This window comes from Fukomys damarensis, unplaced genomic scaffold (assembly GCF_012274545.1).
Source record: "Fukomys damarensis isolate Sample0158 unplaced genomic scaffold, DMR_v1.0_HiC HiC_scaffold_16, whole genome shotgun sequence".
Lineage (NCBI taxonomy): Eukaryota > Metazoa > Chordata > Mammalia > Rodentia > Bathyergidae > Fukomys > Fukomys damarensis.
Window position 1 is genome coordinate 31,898,884 of NW_022900928.1, and position 17,462 is coordinate 31,916,345.

A 17,462-nucleotide genomic window follows, 5' to 3' on the forward strand; every position below is an offset into this window, starting at 1 on the left:
CTGTCTGTAACCGAGTCCTCCTCATTGTGCTCGCTCCTCCCTCCTATGCATCTCTAACTGGCAACTCCAATTCCTCTTTAAAACCCAGTTCAAATGCCACTTCCTCTGAGAAGTCTTTCTGGAAGTTTTGTTGTTTGTTGTTGTTGTTTTGGGTACCGGGGATTGAACTCAAGACGTTGTGCTTGTAAAGCAGGCGGCAGAACCACTGAGCTAAATTCCCAGCCTTCCTGGCCAAGTTACTCACAGGACTCTCTTTCTGTTTTTTTTTTGTTTTTGAGACAGGGTCTCACTATGTAGTTGAGACTGACCTGGAACTCACTATGTAGCCCAGGCTGGTCTCGAACTCACAGTGATCCTCCTGCCTCAGCCTCCCGAGTGCTGGGATTAAAGGAGTGTGCCACCACGCCCGGCCACCAGGACTCTTTCCTTACCCCTATTAAACTGCCGTGTAGTTAACTTTGTCGACCATAAAGTTGTTTCTAGAAACCTGGTTCATTCTTTTCTGTGTTTATTCTGGCATCTATATACAGAAGAGTCTCAGGAAATGATTTTTGCTGCCACCAAAAGAATTAAACTAATGACCTCCCAGGTCCCTCCCAGATCTAAATGTCTCTGGTTCAGTCCTCCTCACACCGAATGGTATAAAATGTCTCCTAATAAAATCTCTAAAATTACCAGTTGCATTTTTAACAGGATCAACTGCAGAAAAGTGTCACACACTTTCCAGATTTTGATTTATGAAGTCTGTAAGATACAAACCTTTTTCTCATGTGCCCCAAAGCCTTCACAGTGACAAAGTAAGGAAAGCATATTTTCTGTGACTAAGTGTAGTGTTGGTTGCTCAATCTGACAGAGTGGAAGCCTGTATGCTACAAAACTTGCCCTGGGCTGTTGGTGTCAGGGAAGGCAGTTTTAGGAGACATAACTTTTAAATGGCAACAAGCAATGGAAGGGAGACATTTGGAGAGCATCTTCTTTTGATGAAATGTTTATGTATATAGTTTTTCATCCGACACTCAGGGGGATTTTAGCAACTTGGGGTCCACTTGAGATTCCACAAATAATGAGTCTCCAGATATCTCTATGCTAAACTCTAGGGCAGAAGTAACATTCCCTGGCTTGGGAGAAGTGTGAACTTTACTGCATAAATATGTTGCATGTTCCCAATTAGTGTCTGGTGAGTTTCTACCCTTTATCCCTCCTCTTCTGTTCATGTTCATACGGCAGCTGCTTTCATTTAGCAGAAGATGTACCTTTAGATCTACTTGGATTAGAATTAAAAATTCAGCTGCCTATGAATAACTGATTTTCATAATTGGGTGTATGGTATGTTGGGAAACGGGAGATTTTTTTCTCCCAACTGTTGATTTTCTGTTATAGCAATGGGCTTTAGTAGGAAATTTGATGTTCAGGAACTTGTTTTTCCTTCAATCAGTTTTGGAATGCAGAGTTTAAATGTTTCTTTGGCTCCCTCGCCGGATGTGTATTGGGAGTGGGTTGTCCTGTGGATGTTGAACACAGGATTGTTGAAAACACAAAGGGGTCATTGCAGAAGGAAGAGAGAACAGCAGCCCTCCCAGAGGAAGCATGAAACCCAGGAAGCCACAGAAGTCTTGGGCATCCACAGAAGGGCTCAGTTTGTCTGCTCACTACCCTTTATCAGAAACAAAACGGTCAGCACAGGACTATGTCAGGGTGAAAGATGGTCACATCTGATACAGAAGTTCCTCTGAATCTAGAGTTAACACTTGGATTCAACCTTCCTTTCTGCTATCTAGCACCTCTCCTAGGGCTTGTCTTATAATGTACCCAGAGTAATAGGAGCCTGCGTTTGCCATCTTTAGTTTCTCTTCTTTGAAACACCAAAACCTAATTTTGTAGGATACCACAAAGGAAACTCTCATACGGAAAAGGATAAGCAGAGCAGCCCAGTTGCCTATGAGACCCATGCTTCACAGGAGCAGGAATACTGGACAAAGAGAGGGAGCCTTCTCCTCTCTTGGCTCACTCTGGCATAAGCACTGTTACCTGCCTCTTGCCCTGGTCTGTAGTCACAGAAGCATGATGCTGAAGACATCACGTTGAACACAGAAGGAGGAAATAACATGTAAGGCAGAAGGAACTATCTGTGCAAGTAGGTCAGGGTTCCTCTCCAACTTCAGTATTCTGTTCTGCTCACCTAGCACCTCTTCTTGTCTTGTTCCTTGAGGTGTATCTGAGCTAAGCCTGCACTTACTACCTATACTGAATTCTTCTGTTTCTGTTGTCTCTAAATTGTAAATGTAGATCTCAGAAACTCTTTGGGGCTGTTTGGCTGAAGAATCAAAATACACCTATGGCCCAACAGTGACTCTACCTTCGGACACCTTCTCCTGACTGCTCTGCAAGAGCATGGAGCTAATGCTACAGGGTGGAACTTGGACCAGGACAGCTGACTGGATGACTGACATAGCACCTTGAGAGCAGCTAGTGAAATCGACACGTTCAGCTACATCTATTACATCTCCTTTGTTCCTGACATACAAGGACTAGGTTTATCATTAACAACCAAAGTGGGAGATGGAAACTAGACAACATAGCTAGGATTTAATTCTACAACTCAAGGTTGAGGGACAAGTCTAAAAGGAGACCCTTTCATTCCCTCAAATGGAACTGTGAAGGGATAATCATATATTCTAATGTAATTCTTATGAGTTTTGAAAGAAATAAGTATTTTTACAGTATCAGTGGTGAAGGAGAACTGAAGTCATTTTCTCAAAGTTACATGGCTGATAAGGGTGAATCTAGTAAGTGAATGGTATTTTATCTGTGGCCAAAGTTTGTGCTACCTGGCCTGGGCCAAAGAATGGGCTCGGAGACAGGCTGTCTCTTATTTGCTATGTGTCTTTGGATGAGCTATTTACATATAAATCTCCTCTTCAGTAAAATGGAATTAATAACAATGTTCCCTTCAGAGAATTATACTGAAGAGCAAATACAGTTATGCTGTGCATGTAAAGAAGCTGTCCCAGGACCCAGAAGAGGTGGTCTTTTCGTTTTAAGGAAGGGTCACACATGCCTTCCATTTGTGAAATAAAACAATACACTAACTCGGGCTAATAAAACCAAACAAGGAAATGCGGGTTATTGGGAGAAAAGTACACACATATATGCACGCAGAAGATATAGAAACTTCCTGTGGTAAAAACAGGAAAGCAAACAAGCAAAGTTTCTGCATGTGATGGGGGCAGGGTGTTTGGGTAAATTTTCTCCCTTGAGGGAAAGAACTGTAAAAGCAAATTAAACCTGTAGTTTCCCTGAAGCTCCAGCACGGGCAGACTTATGCCATTATCTGAAAGAACTTTCCTCTGTGTGCTCTAGATTGGCACTGGGCAGGTGCCAGGCACTGGAAAGCTGTTCTATGAGGTGTCAGTCCCCAGAGGTCCCCCAGCTTTCTCTGCAGATGACAGCAGTCAAAGCTCTTCAGTCTGAACCATCTAGGTCAACTCAGTGACAAAAATTTGACAAAGCCCATGACAGCCTGGGCTTGAAGCCAGTTCTGCACTGGCATTTGAACTGGGGGATCTGTTTTCAATCACACCCAGAAGTCTACCAACCATTATTAAGAGCAGTTCTGAGGAGGGGACTAGGGAAAAGATTGTTGTTCTGATTATACTCCATCTCGGTTGTTTGTTAATTACTTCTTTGAGGGGATACCAAATTTCACCACTAAGAATGAGGGCTGTTCCTTGAAGAGAGTAATGACATCTCATTCTCTAGGGAGTGTGAGTACAGATAAACACAAAATTCTCGACGGCATTGGTTGTATTGATAACTAAGCAGGAACACAATGGGGAAATGGAAGAAAGCACCGGAGAAGCAAGACCCTATAATCAAGCTCAAGAGAAAGTTATTGTTTCCTTGTCCTATATTTTAACATGTACAATGCTTAGAATGAAGACTGGGATAGGAAGCTCAATCCACATTGCACTCTTAGATCATCTTTGGAGTTCAGAAGTTCACATGTGGAAGCCACATGTAAGAGAATGATAAGCTAAATGAGAGCATGTTCACTGAAGAACAGCCAGCAAAATAAGTAAACTTGAAGCCATATTCAAATAAAAGGATTTTTGATAGGATTGGGAATGTTGCTCAAAGAGCGTGCCTACTGTTTAAAAATATCTGAAGGGTTAAGATGTGAAATGAGGGCCAGGGGTTTAGCTTAGTGGTTTCACCACCTGCCTCGCAAGCAGAAGGTCCTGAGTTCGATATCCGGATACCAAAAAAAAGATGTGAAATGAGAATCAGCCTTTGTTTGTGCCTCTGGTAGACTGACCTACATCCAATGAATAGGGACTAGAGTCCTTAGGAAATAGACTTGGATCAAAAGGAGAAATAACTTTGCTAGAAAGCAGAACATCACTTACTACATGAGATTACATTCTATTTATATGTATGTATCTGCCCAAACATTATAAATTTCTTGAAGGTAGGAAATGTGGTATTCATCTTCAGTAAAGGGTATCACACTTGACTTGAAGTAGGTTTCTCATGAAGTTGATCTACAAGGCTACACTTGTCAGTCACTAGATTACTCAAAGAGAGGGCATAGTAATGACTGGTGGGGACCTCTCAGGGAGGATTAAAAATGCACAGTTTTTTCCAAGCCCGAAATTTTAGGACTCTATGAGCCATGGTGAAGCAGATATGCTTACACTGTTCCAACAAACCCGGGCTCTTATCCTACCGCTGTTGTCAACTAGTTAGGTAATCTTGGCCAAGTCCCTTCTCATCTCAGGCCTTTCATCCACCACATTCATTAAATTGATTCAGCAAATATTTACCGAGATCTACTGTGGCTCAGGTGTTATTGTAGTGAAATAGAGGGCTGAAACTATCTAAGTCTCACATCTGGGAGCAAATGAATCAGACCAAGTTTTCAGTACCTTGAAAACTATACAAGTAAGCAAAAAAGCAGATAAAATAATTGATAGGTTTATGGCCCAAGGTGGGAAAAATAAGCCTGCTCATGTAGGGGCTGATTTTGTTGTTGACCCCATGGAAGGTGGCTCAAGCAAGCAGCTGAGCTGGCCACACAGGGACAACATTGAAGGGTGGTACTCACTGGTTGCCTCTGGCTAACGGCTGGGTCTTTCTTACATGGGCTGTTGCCAGCAGCTTTCACAGAGGTCAAAGGACAGCTGTTGGCTCTGCTTCTGTTACCTTTCCCAGAGACTCTTACATGTGTGGTTCCTGCCTCATCCCTTGAGCCTATGCGGGAGGCCACTGAGGCACACACTGAGTGGTGACAAGACTGCTAAGTGTTATGCTATTCAAGAACACAAGGGCTTTCAGAGGAGAAGTGACTGCTCAGTGCCTGGAAAGGCCTTTTCTTCCCAGAATCTTTTGCTCACAGCTGCTTCTGAGGAGTAATGCTCTGCCCAATGCCTGAGCAGCAGGTGTACGTGGACCAGAAGATGCCATCTTATCACTGCTCTCAACAGAGTGTACTGGGTTAAGCACCTGACTCAAGGCAAGTTCACTCATGGGCTGAATGGTGTGCCAGCACATGGCCTGGTGCACAGAGGTGCTGGACAAATCAGAACCAGTCTATCTCTCTACTGTTTGAACTAAAACATATCCACAGGCACTAGGGAACAGTTGGGCAAGAGGAATAACTTCTAACGTCATATGGTTGATCATAATCAATTGCATATTTCAAAGTAGCTGGTAGGGACTGTTGTCCCCAACACAAAGAAATGATAAATGTTTGGAGTGATGGATGTATCAATTACCCAGATTTTATCATTATACATTATACACATGCACTGATATATCATACTGTACCCCCCACAGATGTACAATTATTATATGTCAGTTTAAGAAGCCCATGCAAGACAAGAATGAAAGGGGTCCTTGGAGACTACCTAGATTGCCAGAGGCTTCTCCATGCCTCTCTTAGTTCCAAACCTCAGTGCTCTTTAAGAAAATACTTCATTGCCCACCTGCTCATTTTTGAGGTCAGCTGAGTGTGTTTTTGCTCCTGGAAACCTTAAGAACTCTAGCACATCCGTTCACAAGGCACCTCAACAAGGTCACTGCACCTGATAGTCTACAGGCTTTGATGGTAATTTACAAGTATAGAATGACATGGTTTCAAAGGATTTCTGTATATAAACATATTGAACACCTAAAATAAAGGACTATATTCCTTTATTAGTATACAAGGATGCATGCCTTGTGTAAAGGAAGAAAAGGCGGTATTTATAATTCCCCATTTTGGAGATGAGGACACAAAAGTACAGAGAAATTGCCCAAGTCCATGCCACCAACATGTGGTAGGGCTGGCACTCAACCTGGACTTCTACTCTTTCCTAGTCTAGTGATTCTTTCATTATCCCACAACTGCCAGCCCAATTAAAAACTGAGAACAGGGAGGGCAGGGAGAAGGGGAAAAAATGAGAACCAAGACCTGTCATGTAAAGGTACAAGACCCCAATGATGAATGTAACTGCACTGTATACCTAAAATGTACCAATAAACTCAATGAGAGAGAAAAAGCGGACAAACAAACAAACTGAGAACATGGTGATCCCACTCTTGCCTCTAGTCTCGATTTAGTTATAGAGTCAGGACTACACAGAGGATGCTGAAAGGGCCAGAAAAATTCTAAATAGTACCTATTTTGGTTTTGTTCATTGAAATTATGGTTTTTAAACAGGCCTACCCATCAGCATTCAAAAATCAAAATGCAACTGTATCACACTTAAGGCAACACTACTGATTCACTTAGTCATTGCTCATTCATTCATTCAAACAAGTCTCAAGGAGCAGGGGGAAAGCTCCAGTCTTTGGAGGCAGGCAGGTTGGGTCTGAATTCCAACTGTGTTATTTCTGAGGGTGAGATTTAGAGAAAGTCACTTTATCTGGAAATCAATTTCCTCCTCAATGAAATTAGAAACCACTTACTTAATGCCATATAGATGCATCTAGTATACAAAAGGTTCTTAGGAAATACTGGTTTATTCCTGCATAATCACAGTGATTTAAGAATTGTGGCTTGTATCAAGTAGCTGAAAGCTTGTTAAAATTCAGATGGCTGGGTGCTACACCCAGAATGTTTAATTTAATAGGTCTGGGGTAGGGCCTCAGGTGATGCTGATGACTTGGGTCTAAGTACCATTGTGAGAACCTGTGGTCTGGAAGAAAGACTCGGACTTTATACATAGTCCATAAAGACAAACCAGAAACAGCAGAAAGATCTCAACTGTACACAAATGTAAAAGAACACGTGGACCAGTTCCAAAAAGGAGGACTGGGTCTTCTACGAGGTAGCAAGTGAATAGCTCTTAGAGAATAGGCAGCCTTTTGAAATGCAAAGCAGCCCTGGGCAGGATGGGGGTGGAGCAAGAGCCAGATCCAGAATAATCATTTTTGCTGCTCCCACGCAGTGACCTCCTAATCATCATGCCAACTTCATGTCAAACCTGTCTTTGGGACAAATTACTTGAGAAATCTGTTTTTTAAAAGCTCAACTCAGCTGCTGGATAGAGTTCTGTCTAATGAGCATCACTTTGTGTTGAATTATTCCACGATGACAGACAATGCGGAAAAGAAACAGGCTCCAAAGAGGGGTGTGTATGTGTTTGTAGAGGAAAAGCTGTTAATTACTCTCTGATCATTTATCCAGGCTAGTCACCCAACTTGAAGCTGCTTACAAATCACACAGAAACAAAGTACCCCTCGTCTCCCTGTTAAGTCAGCATGGTTAGGTCTAAAAAGCATGGAACTATGTAAAGATGACCTATATAGCTATAAGTCAAAAACTTCTAGATTGGCCTGGACTTTGCTTAGGAAATGGAAGTGTCGGGACATATCACCCAGGCTGGACCACTGCATCAGCATTCTGTGTGGACTCTGTCTTCAGCCCTGCCTGTCAGTCTATCCCGGGTATGCAGAGCTGGCATCCTGGAATTGAGTCTCTTCAGGCCAGTGTTCCTTAACTGGAGTAGATATCACAAACAGGACCCCTGTGGATACTTTTGTTTGCACAGCATTTTTGATAATTTGAATTATTGCCAGAGTTTTTAAATAAAAGAGGATTTCAGAGAAAAATCTTTATTATGGGGGAAAACGTGGGAAATCCAGAAGGGTGGCAATCTCCTCTCATTCAGGGGGTCCCAGACCCTGCGGCTCATCACAAGGCCTCTGCAACTTCCTACACAGGTGTCACCTTCCTGGACCTTTCAATATGCCACCAGGGCCTTGAGCAAGGTCCTCCTCACGTCACTCGAGGGCTGCCTTTGTGCTACTGCCACATTCACACACCAGCTGTCCTATTATCCACTTTGCATTTTTGAATCATTTATTTTCTTCAGCAAATTTATTTAAAACTGAAATTCAATATTACTATGAAACAATGACTTGATATACCTAATTATATCTTTTCCAGTTTATATAAATACATAATTTTTGAAATAGAGTCTATCTTTATATAATCTAACATCCTCCTGAGAAGCACACTTTAGGAAACCCTGGGTAGGAGAGAGCCCATGTTTCTGAACCAGGAGCTTAAGGCTCCAGCTTCCTTTTCATATTTAACTTCTTCAGGCTGCAGGTGGGGCTGTTGCTCAGTGGGAGTGTGTGTGCTCAGCATATATGAGGCCTGGGGTTCTATCCCTGAACCCCCCAAAACCAAAGCAAACAAAAAGCACATTGCTTTGCTGCAAACGTCTCCTTTGTGTTGCTGCCCCAACCTGTACCCTCTTTCCAGCCTCCTGGGTGCAGCCAATCACTGTAGCTTCCTCTTTCAATCTTTTTTGCCCTTAGCCACCTGTCCAAGTCCTACCCTTCCCTCAGACCCAATTTAAATACTGCCCTTTTTTGTGACGTTTGCTCCAATTCCTCCTAGCAAGACATCTCTCAACTGAATCCTAATGGCAGTTTACTTCTCTCTCTCTTATCACCTACTGCCTTTGCTTTGTAGTCAAGTTATTTATGACTATCATTGTTTTCCCCTAGTAAACAGCAAATTCCTCAAAAGCCAGCATCCATTTCTAGTTCTGTCTCTCATCTGTGCCACCCCAGTGACTGGCACACTGCTTTGTCTAGCAGAGCTGCTCAGGCAACACTCAGTAAATAGCAAACGACAAAGGGCAATGTGTGGTTGATTTCACGTCCCTTGGTGTGTTCAGCCTCAAATCCTGAGGCCGGGCTCCTTCTCGGGGGCCTGGATGTCCCTCCCCTAACTCCTTCCTTTCTTCCTTCTCATCCTTCTTTTGAATTTCATGTTTATAAATTTTTCCAGGCTCCTTCTCTGGGGCCTGGATTGATTAATTCCTTCCCTTCCCTTCCCCTCCCTCCCTGCCTTCCTCCCCTCCCTCCCTCCTTCTTGTGAATTTCATTTTTATAAATTTTTTATAGACCTACTGCTTCATTTTCACTTCTCCTTCTCTGGGCCTGTTACATTCAGCTAAGCACAGTATTGGGCTCTCTTCCTCCAAAAGAGGAACATGTGGTAATAAAATCCGCAGGGTCCCAATTCTTTTCTCTAGCAAGAGCTGCCAAGATGGCGTCTATGAATTATACACTTGAATTACTTCTATCAGGATATAACACAATACAATGATTAGCAAGATGGATAAATTCCCCGGCTCTGGTGGATTTTTCTTTACAATAATTATAATGTGTGTAGGTCAATTACACAATGATTTGAACAATATTTCTTTTGTACTTATCTACTAGGTAACACTCAACATAATAACTTGGGTCTATTGTATGGGCCAGAGGCCGAGCCGGACTTCTGCTTGACACCAAATCCTATTAGAGATCATGGTAATGTGATTATATGTTCAAGTTAAATATTTTATAGCTGCTCTAGTCACCTAGACAGATCACTCTCTCAGTATCTGGGCAGAAACTGCCCAGTGGCAAAAGTGGTAGCTACATATCTTACAAGGAATGGAGAAATAGTTACTGCTGTGAAGTTTATAGAAGCTTCTGGCCACTTTTGATTTCTGAGCAGCAGCAGGACTTTAAGCCACTGTTGGACTGGGATATAGCACAAATGTTAGCCTTGCCTAAAGGGGAAGGCTGACCAGTGAAAGGCTGGACTGTCCATATGGCTGGAGTGTCTACTCTCTACCCAGAAAAAGGGTTAAAAGTGGCTTTTAGCTCCTACATTCAGCTGTCAAGACTCTAAGGGCCACCTCAAGTTTGAGACCACAGCCTGCAGCTGACCAGTCTTCCACCTGGGCCTTTGGTCCTTCTGCTTGCCCACTGGCTGGTATGTGAGTGCCAGCCTAAGCGTGGTCTATTGGAATCCTGCCTCTCTTTGCTTAGTCCCTACATTGGTCAGTTTCCACATTTCGGGGACAAAACACTGGACACAACTAAAGAAGGCAGGTTTAAATTGACTCATGGTTTCAGAGATTCCAGATGATGGCAGGCAGGTTCTAAGGCACAAATGTCACAGTGGCCAGGCATGGAGGAATAAAGCTGATTACTTCATGCAACCGGGAAGCAGAGCACAGGGGAAGAGTACCTGAGAGAGTTACCCTTCAAAGGCATACCCCAAGGGACCCCACTTCCTCCAACTGAGCCCCACCTCCTAAGAACAAATTCAGCTATTAACATTAGTGGATTAATTCACTGACAGCCACAGCACCTCATAATCCAATAAACTGTACTTAATCCAGTTGAGTTGACAATTAGGATTAACTGGTACAGTTTTTGATTCTGAACCTTCAGTTCTCAGAGCTGGAGCCTGTCACTGACATGATTAGTTTTACAGAGCTGGACCTTCAAGTCCAAGGCTGAGTGTGGACTCTGCCATGAGACAGGCCTGGACCTGGGCTTCTAGCTCTGACTCTCACTAGCTGTGCAAACTTGGACAGATCATTCAACATCTCTGAATGCCGATTTCCTCACTCATCTACTTTCTGGGGGGGCGGGGTTGCGCGGTTAAATGGGACAATGTTTGTAAAGCACTCAGTGGGGCTTTCAGTAAATGTCTCATCAGTACTAGGGAAAAGGAAAGCAACAGAGCAAAGCCACAAAGGCATGCCAAGTCAGGCTGTGTGATATACAGAAAGAACACAGGCTTTTAGAGAAAGACCCTGGAGGTGTTGATCCCACTCTGCCACCTCCTGTGTAACCTTGAGCAAGTCCCTCCACTGTTCAAGTGCCTGACAGCCAGTCAACCTTATAGTATCAGCAGCTGACATACTGTGAATCGAGGTCGTGGATCCCCTTTTGGGGTAGGCCCTGGGTGACCTTCGCTTGGTCCTCCCTCCACCAGGGCTCCCAAAATGCCGTGTGTGGTGGTGTGGGTACTTTCTTACGACTGGGTAAGAAATAGCCTGACTGTTGGCCTGGGAAAGCAGTAATCAGTGCTCCAATATCATCTCTACACAGTACCGGTTGATACTGAGATACAGTTGAGCCCCTGTGAGTTCATGTTTCTACTGTACCAGGATGGGCTCGTGCAGGCACTGGGGCTGCAGAATTCTCTTCCTCTCAGCTCACACCCTCACTGTTAATACTTCTCCTTTCCATGAAAGATGAGTGTCAAGGGTTTAAACCCAATCCTTGCCCAGGTGCCTTTGTCATGAATTCTCTTTATACTAGCTAATACCTGGCTTCCTTTCTCTTTACTGCCCCCACCCTGAACACCCATGACAAGAAAGACTATTCTGAGGACTGGGTCCTATCCATCTGTAGGGAGTCTTGGATCCCAGCAGCCATGTAGAACATGTACACAGGGGAAGCCACCAGACCTGTGACCCGCTCACTTTTGCTTGAATTGAAGGTTATGGGGTGGGGTGCGGTACTGGGTCTGCTGGATCTTGAGGTTTTTAAAGGATGTATGAGAAAGCAGGGAGAATGGAACAAAACCCTGCCAGGAGACAGACTCCTCCCTGCTGAGAACCTCGATCCTGAGCCCTGTCCTGTACAGGGTGTATATCTGCCTGTGACAGCCACTGCAAACTGCAGCTGCATTCTGCCTGCCATTCCTGGCAGCTGGCCAGCATTCCCAAGGGTGCAAGTGCCTGTCCCCTCCAGAGAAGTCAGGCATGAGGTGATTGCTGCTTTGGTCTTCTGATGGTTTGCTAGCACAGCCTCTGACTTTCTGGAGGCTTGAGAGGAACAACTTAATTAACGACGGATGAATGGAACCCTTCTTCCCTCCGAGACCCTGGGGACATCTCAACCTTCACACTCAGCCACCAGGACAGCAAATTAAGAGAAAGACCTGGGTAGAGGACGCTTGCCAAAACATTCTGTCATGGTCCAAGGAGGGGTGAAATATTTGGTCTCTCTTTCCATCTGTGCTCCACTGATTTCTAGTGCTGATCCAGTTCAGATTTTAATAATAAAGCAATGAGATAGCAATATTAATAGCCATCACATTTTGAGTCCTACTGTGTGCAATAAGTAGGAAACTACAATAAGTACACTAATCTCATGCTTAATTATAGTATTATTAGTGAGATGTCAGTGTCCTTATTTTTCAGATGAGGAAATAGAGGCCTAGAGATGTAAAATAGCTTGTTCAAAGTTGGAGAGCCAAGAACTGTCAGACCACCCAAACTAGTTATTAGAAATTTGCTATGTTCTGGGTACAAGAAATGTAGGGACTTCCTTACTCCCTTCTCCGGCTTCCTAGCACTCAGGGGAATCAGCATCCAGTCAACTATCTCTATGGCAGCCCCTCTCACTGCATCACAGAGTGGAGGGCCAAGGTGCCCTTTCAACCCCACAGTCCAGTTCATGGCCAGGCAAGGAACAAATGCTTGCTAAACAGTTAGCAGAGATATAAGGAAAACTCAGCCTCTTACCTCTGCTCTCATACTTTCACAGGGGCCAAATTTCAGTAAGTGCCTGCAGTGAACAAAAGGGTTAAGCAAGCACAGAGGAGCAGACAATCTCCAGGGACATCCAGTGAGGGCTGTAGCTCAGCCTTGGAATCTAGGCAAAGTTTCTGAGCAGAGAGGCACAGGAAATTCTTGCAAAAAAGAACAGTCTTCCGTTATCCAGCAGGGCTGGAATGTGGAACGAGCAGCAGAATCAAGGCTAGAAAGGGCAGTCAGCTGGCAGATCGTAGGAAAGAGGGACAAAAGAGACTTCCATAGCTGGAAGGACCTTTATATTTCCCATAGCTGGAAGGTAAATCAAACTGCCCACTGTTATACATGATTCTCTATGAACATGGTTCTCTTTGAGACCAACAATGATCAGGCTGGTTGGAAGCCCAGGTCTGGGCCTAGGACTCTCCATAAAACTTCAGAACCTCATCCAGTCAAAATGCCTCTGCTTTGGGATTCAGACCAAAAGTACAACTGCACTAAACCAAAAGGAGAACCTACTACACGTCAGGCAGAAGGTCTGTGTGTTGCAGTGACTCGTTCAATCCTTCTGAGGCTCAGGGAGGATAATGAACCTTCCCAAGGTCTGAAAGCTGGGTGGCTGCAGAACTGGGATGAGAACCCCATTATCCAGCAGCTTCCTGTCTTCCTAAATTTTTATTCCATGGTTTCCTTTCTTTGTAACCAAATCCTCCCATGCCCCTTTGTTTATCCCAGACTATACTGACACTCACTGTTAGCCTGCTCAAAATTCTGTGACAATTCACCTTACACATCAGTACCAGCTGCCTTCAATGCTACCAGTGGGCTGTGAGATGCTCTTAAAAGACTAGGACCTCTGAGTGGCACTGCCTTTATTCCTCCAGGGATCAGCACAGTGCTGTGTGTGTGTGTATATGTGTGTTGTCTATGTATGTGTGTGTGTGATTTCTAATACATGGGTTTTAAAAATTGATTTGATATTTAATCAGAATTAATAGAGTTGTGCATAAAAAGGTAAAATATATGTTTAGACAGCTGTGTGACTTTCATAACTGTATGAAAACACATATGAAGGAGGACTTTGGGAAAATAATCTTACTGTCGTCTACTGCACACATAGTGTGGAGCCTGCCTGCTTGGAGTGTATTAAATCACATAATCTTCTTTACAAAGACTGGATCTATAATTACTCCCATTTTCCTATTTGTTATCATGGCCAGCAAGGCATTGCTGTGATAACATAGCTAACAAGAGGTTGGGAAGGAATTTGAACCTAGGTACTCAGGCTCCAGCTGAACAATTACTATAGCCCACGGGAAGCTTCTACATGGTCTACCTGCTTGAGTCAACACAGTATCCTGAGCTTGGATTGTTCTGGATTAACAAAGGCTGAGGAAGCAAGGACCCTTCCTGGAAAGTAATAAATACAAGCCCACTTGGGAGGAAGGCTGGATGTAGAACTTTCTTCAAATAAGCCGTCTAGGCTGGACTCAGTGAGGGGATAGAGCAGGGTACCATCTGGTCTCCCTGAAGTCCCTATTTCTACTTCTGGTAGACACTTTCTATATCCTTTCTTTCTTGACCTTTGTGGGCAGCAAAATGTTTTACCCCCTATCAAAATACATAGTTTAATAAGCAGTCAAAAATACTGTCACACAGTGAAAAACAGTTCTCCGCCCTACTTCCACAACCTGAGTGCCACTGCACTCGTCTAGAATTTATTTCAGCATAGATGCTCCTCTGCTTACCATGGGTTACATCTTGATTTTACCCATCATAAGTTGAAACTGCATCTAATACACTTAATTTAGCTTAGTAGCATCACAGCTTAGCAACGTGGCACACTGTAGATAGAGTATTGCTTTGACACACTGCATATTGTTACATTCAAATTGCCTAGAACAGTTGCTGCTGAATGCATATCACTTATTGTATTGCTTAAAGTTAAAAAGTATTTAAATAATTGTAAATAGGTGTCCACATTTCTAAGCAATGTGATTATACAGTTTTTCTTCATTGACATTTGATGCTATTACTTCTGTCCATTAAATTGTCTACTATTGCTCTCCAGTATAATTTAATGGAAAAGCATCATTTTTTTACTAAATTTCTGTGTTGCTGTTAAAAGTTCTACTCAAACTATTCAAGGGAACCAGAAAAATCCCTCAGAAATAGGATTTTCTACATGACCAAACACACCAGGTTATCTGTTTGATCCAAGCCTGGGGCCCTCTCTGCTGAAGACTCCAGCTTTTTGTTTCAGCCTCGTCCTGCTGGTTGCTTGGCCAACTACTATGCACCAACTATTTGGAACTTCTCACTTCCCTCTTCCTCAAATTCCTTCTTTTCTGGACCCTCCATCTTGGATTACTGTACTATTTTGGTGGAGTGTATTTGCCAGTAGCTTTCTGAAAAAAGGTAAATGGGAGGTACGATTTTAGGACTTTTGTATGGCTGAAAATATGGGTTCCTTCGCTTTGCTGTCAGACTTGATAATTTGGGGTGTCATCTTAAAAGTGGGAAATAATTTTCCTTCTGCTTTTTTTGTCTTCACACTTCTCATTGCTACTGATAATCTGCAGGCATCTGTATTCTACCTCTTTGCTTGTAATGTCTTTTGCCCCCGGAAGCTTTCAGGAAGATGAGTGATTTTCGAATAGTTAACTGTGCCAGCCACTTATAATGTGGAAAACCATAGCTCTCAACTGCGGGGAATGTGATTGTGTTATTACTCCGTTCTCTCCTAACAATTAGATTTTGGACCTGCTGAATTGATTCTTTGATTTTCTTATCTATACTCTTCTGTTTATCTTTGGCATGTCCTCCTCCATTTATGGAGAGTTTATTTCAACTTTACTATGTTTAATATTCAGACATTCTTTCTTATCTTCTGATTTATTTTTCTCTCTTTATGTTCTTGCTTTATAGAAACAATGGTATTTTTCTAATATCTTGATGGATTATTTTTTTTCTCCCTTGAAGTTTCCTTCTGCTTGCTAAATTATTTTTGTTTCCTTCACCTTTTATTTTTCTTTCTCTCTTATTTGTTTTGGCTTTTTCTCACTTGCTGGAAGATTTCCTCAGGTGTCTGCTAATCTTCTGTTGTCTGTTCATATTGAGAAGTGAGATACCCAAAAGCTCTGTGTCAGTCACTGACCCTCGCTGTAGGATGTGGACGCATGCATTTTGTGGATAATCCACAAAGGCACTATCTACAGGATCTTTTGGTTCCTCTGAAGAATTCTTTTCTAATCTCCTTCCTGAGAGAAGATATATGTTGGGTTGTCAAAAAATGGGGTCTAGAAATGCCATTTTCAAAATTTAATGTGTACTTATTTCCCGTTCTCAGCGTGATGACTCTTTCCTGCCTCTCCCATGCTTGGTGCCCTGAATTTGGAGCCCTTCTGGTTAATATCTTTAAGGAACAAGCTTCCAATCTATCTTCTGGGGTAGAAGCCAGAGTGGTTTGTCTGTGTGTGATGTGGGAAGAGATGTAAGGGTCTGACTGTGTCTGACTCTCTGTCACACAGATGTGAAACCATTCACACTCCCAGCTCACGCCTTCGCTGTCTGTGTGCCTCTGCTCATGAGGTCTTGCAGGGTCTTGCTTCTCTGTGGTATCTCAGTCAGCAGGTACTCTGGGTTCAGCTTCCCCATGCTGCCAACTCCATCCATTTTGTTTCCCAAAGTCCACTGACAGCTTTTGCTGGCTATTCTTTTTGTCTATGTGAGCTCATTCTTGATTTGTTTTAAATCATTATTTTTATTATAGTGAGATTCAGGTGGGAGATAAAAGTTAAAACAGCCACAAGCTCCCATCAATAGCATTTGACACTATTTTCTGGTCCCTGTGTCCTGAAGCTTTTTTTTACCTGGGCTTTAAAAAGATCATGCATTCTAACAATTCCCTACTTATCCTCATCCTTCTTCTCTGGCTCTCCCTGCACCTATCAAAGGTTGGTCATCCTCAGGCACTGACCTAAACCTGCTTCCCTTTCTAACCTCATGTCACTCACCTCCTACTTGATTTTTTAAAGGTCTCAGCTTTCATGCCATGTGATAAGAATAAACCTTCTTGTTCTGCCACTCCAGTTAGATTAGCAGCCCTTAATCACACATCCACAGGTCCCACCCTTTTCCTCTATAGCTTCCCTCCCCACATTACATTAATGAGCAACGGCTTTCTCCCTGGATAGACTTGAAGATGCTCTGTGCTGGGGACCTGTTTGCCTTGTTTTTTTTGTACCAGGGATTGAACTTGGGTCCTTGCACTTGTGAGGCAGGTGCCAGAACCACTGAGCTAAATCCCCAGCTCCTGTTTGCCTTGTTAATAGAAGTCACAGCCCAAACAGAGCAAAGGCACACAGGAAGTGTGAAGAGACACATATTGAGTGCATGCATGCTAGCCATATTACATGAATGAATGAATGAATGAATGAAACAAATAAGAGCATCTCATTTGAGCCCAGCCCTGTCTATACTCTTCTGTGATCCTGGCTTTATCAAAGTAAAGGACCTTAATATTTCTGAACCTCAGTTGCTAATGTCTATGAAATAGATACAGTAATCCTAGTGCCATCCTACCTCACTGGGTTGTGAAGATTTAAAAAAAAAAAAAAAAAAAAAAAAAAAAAA

General features: G+C 43.1%; 1 protein-coding gene across 1 annotated transcript in view; it reads right to left on the reverse strand.

The window, feature by feature from the left end:
* The window catches only part of Tenm4 (teneurin transmembrane protein 4), a 724,757-nt gene that overhangs the window by 158,858 nt on the left and 548,437 nt on the right, over positions 1-17,462 (reverse strand). The window lies entirely within an intron of this gene.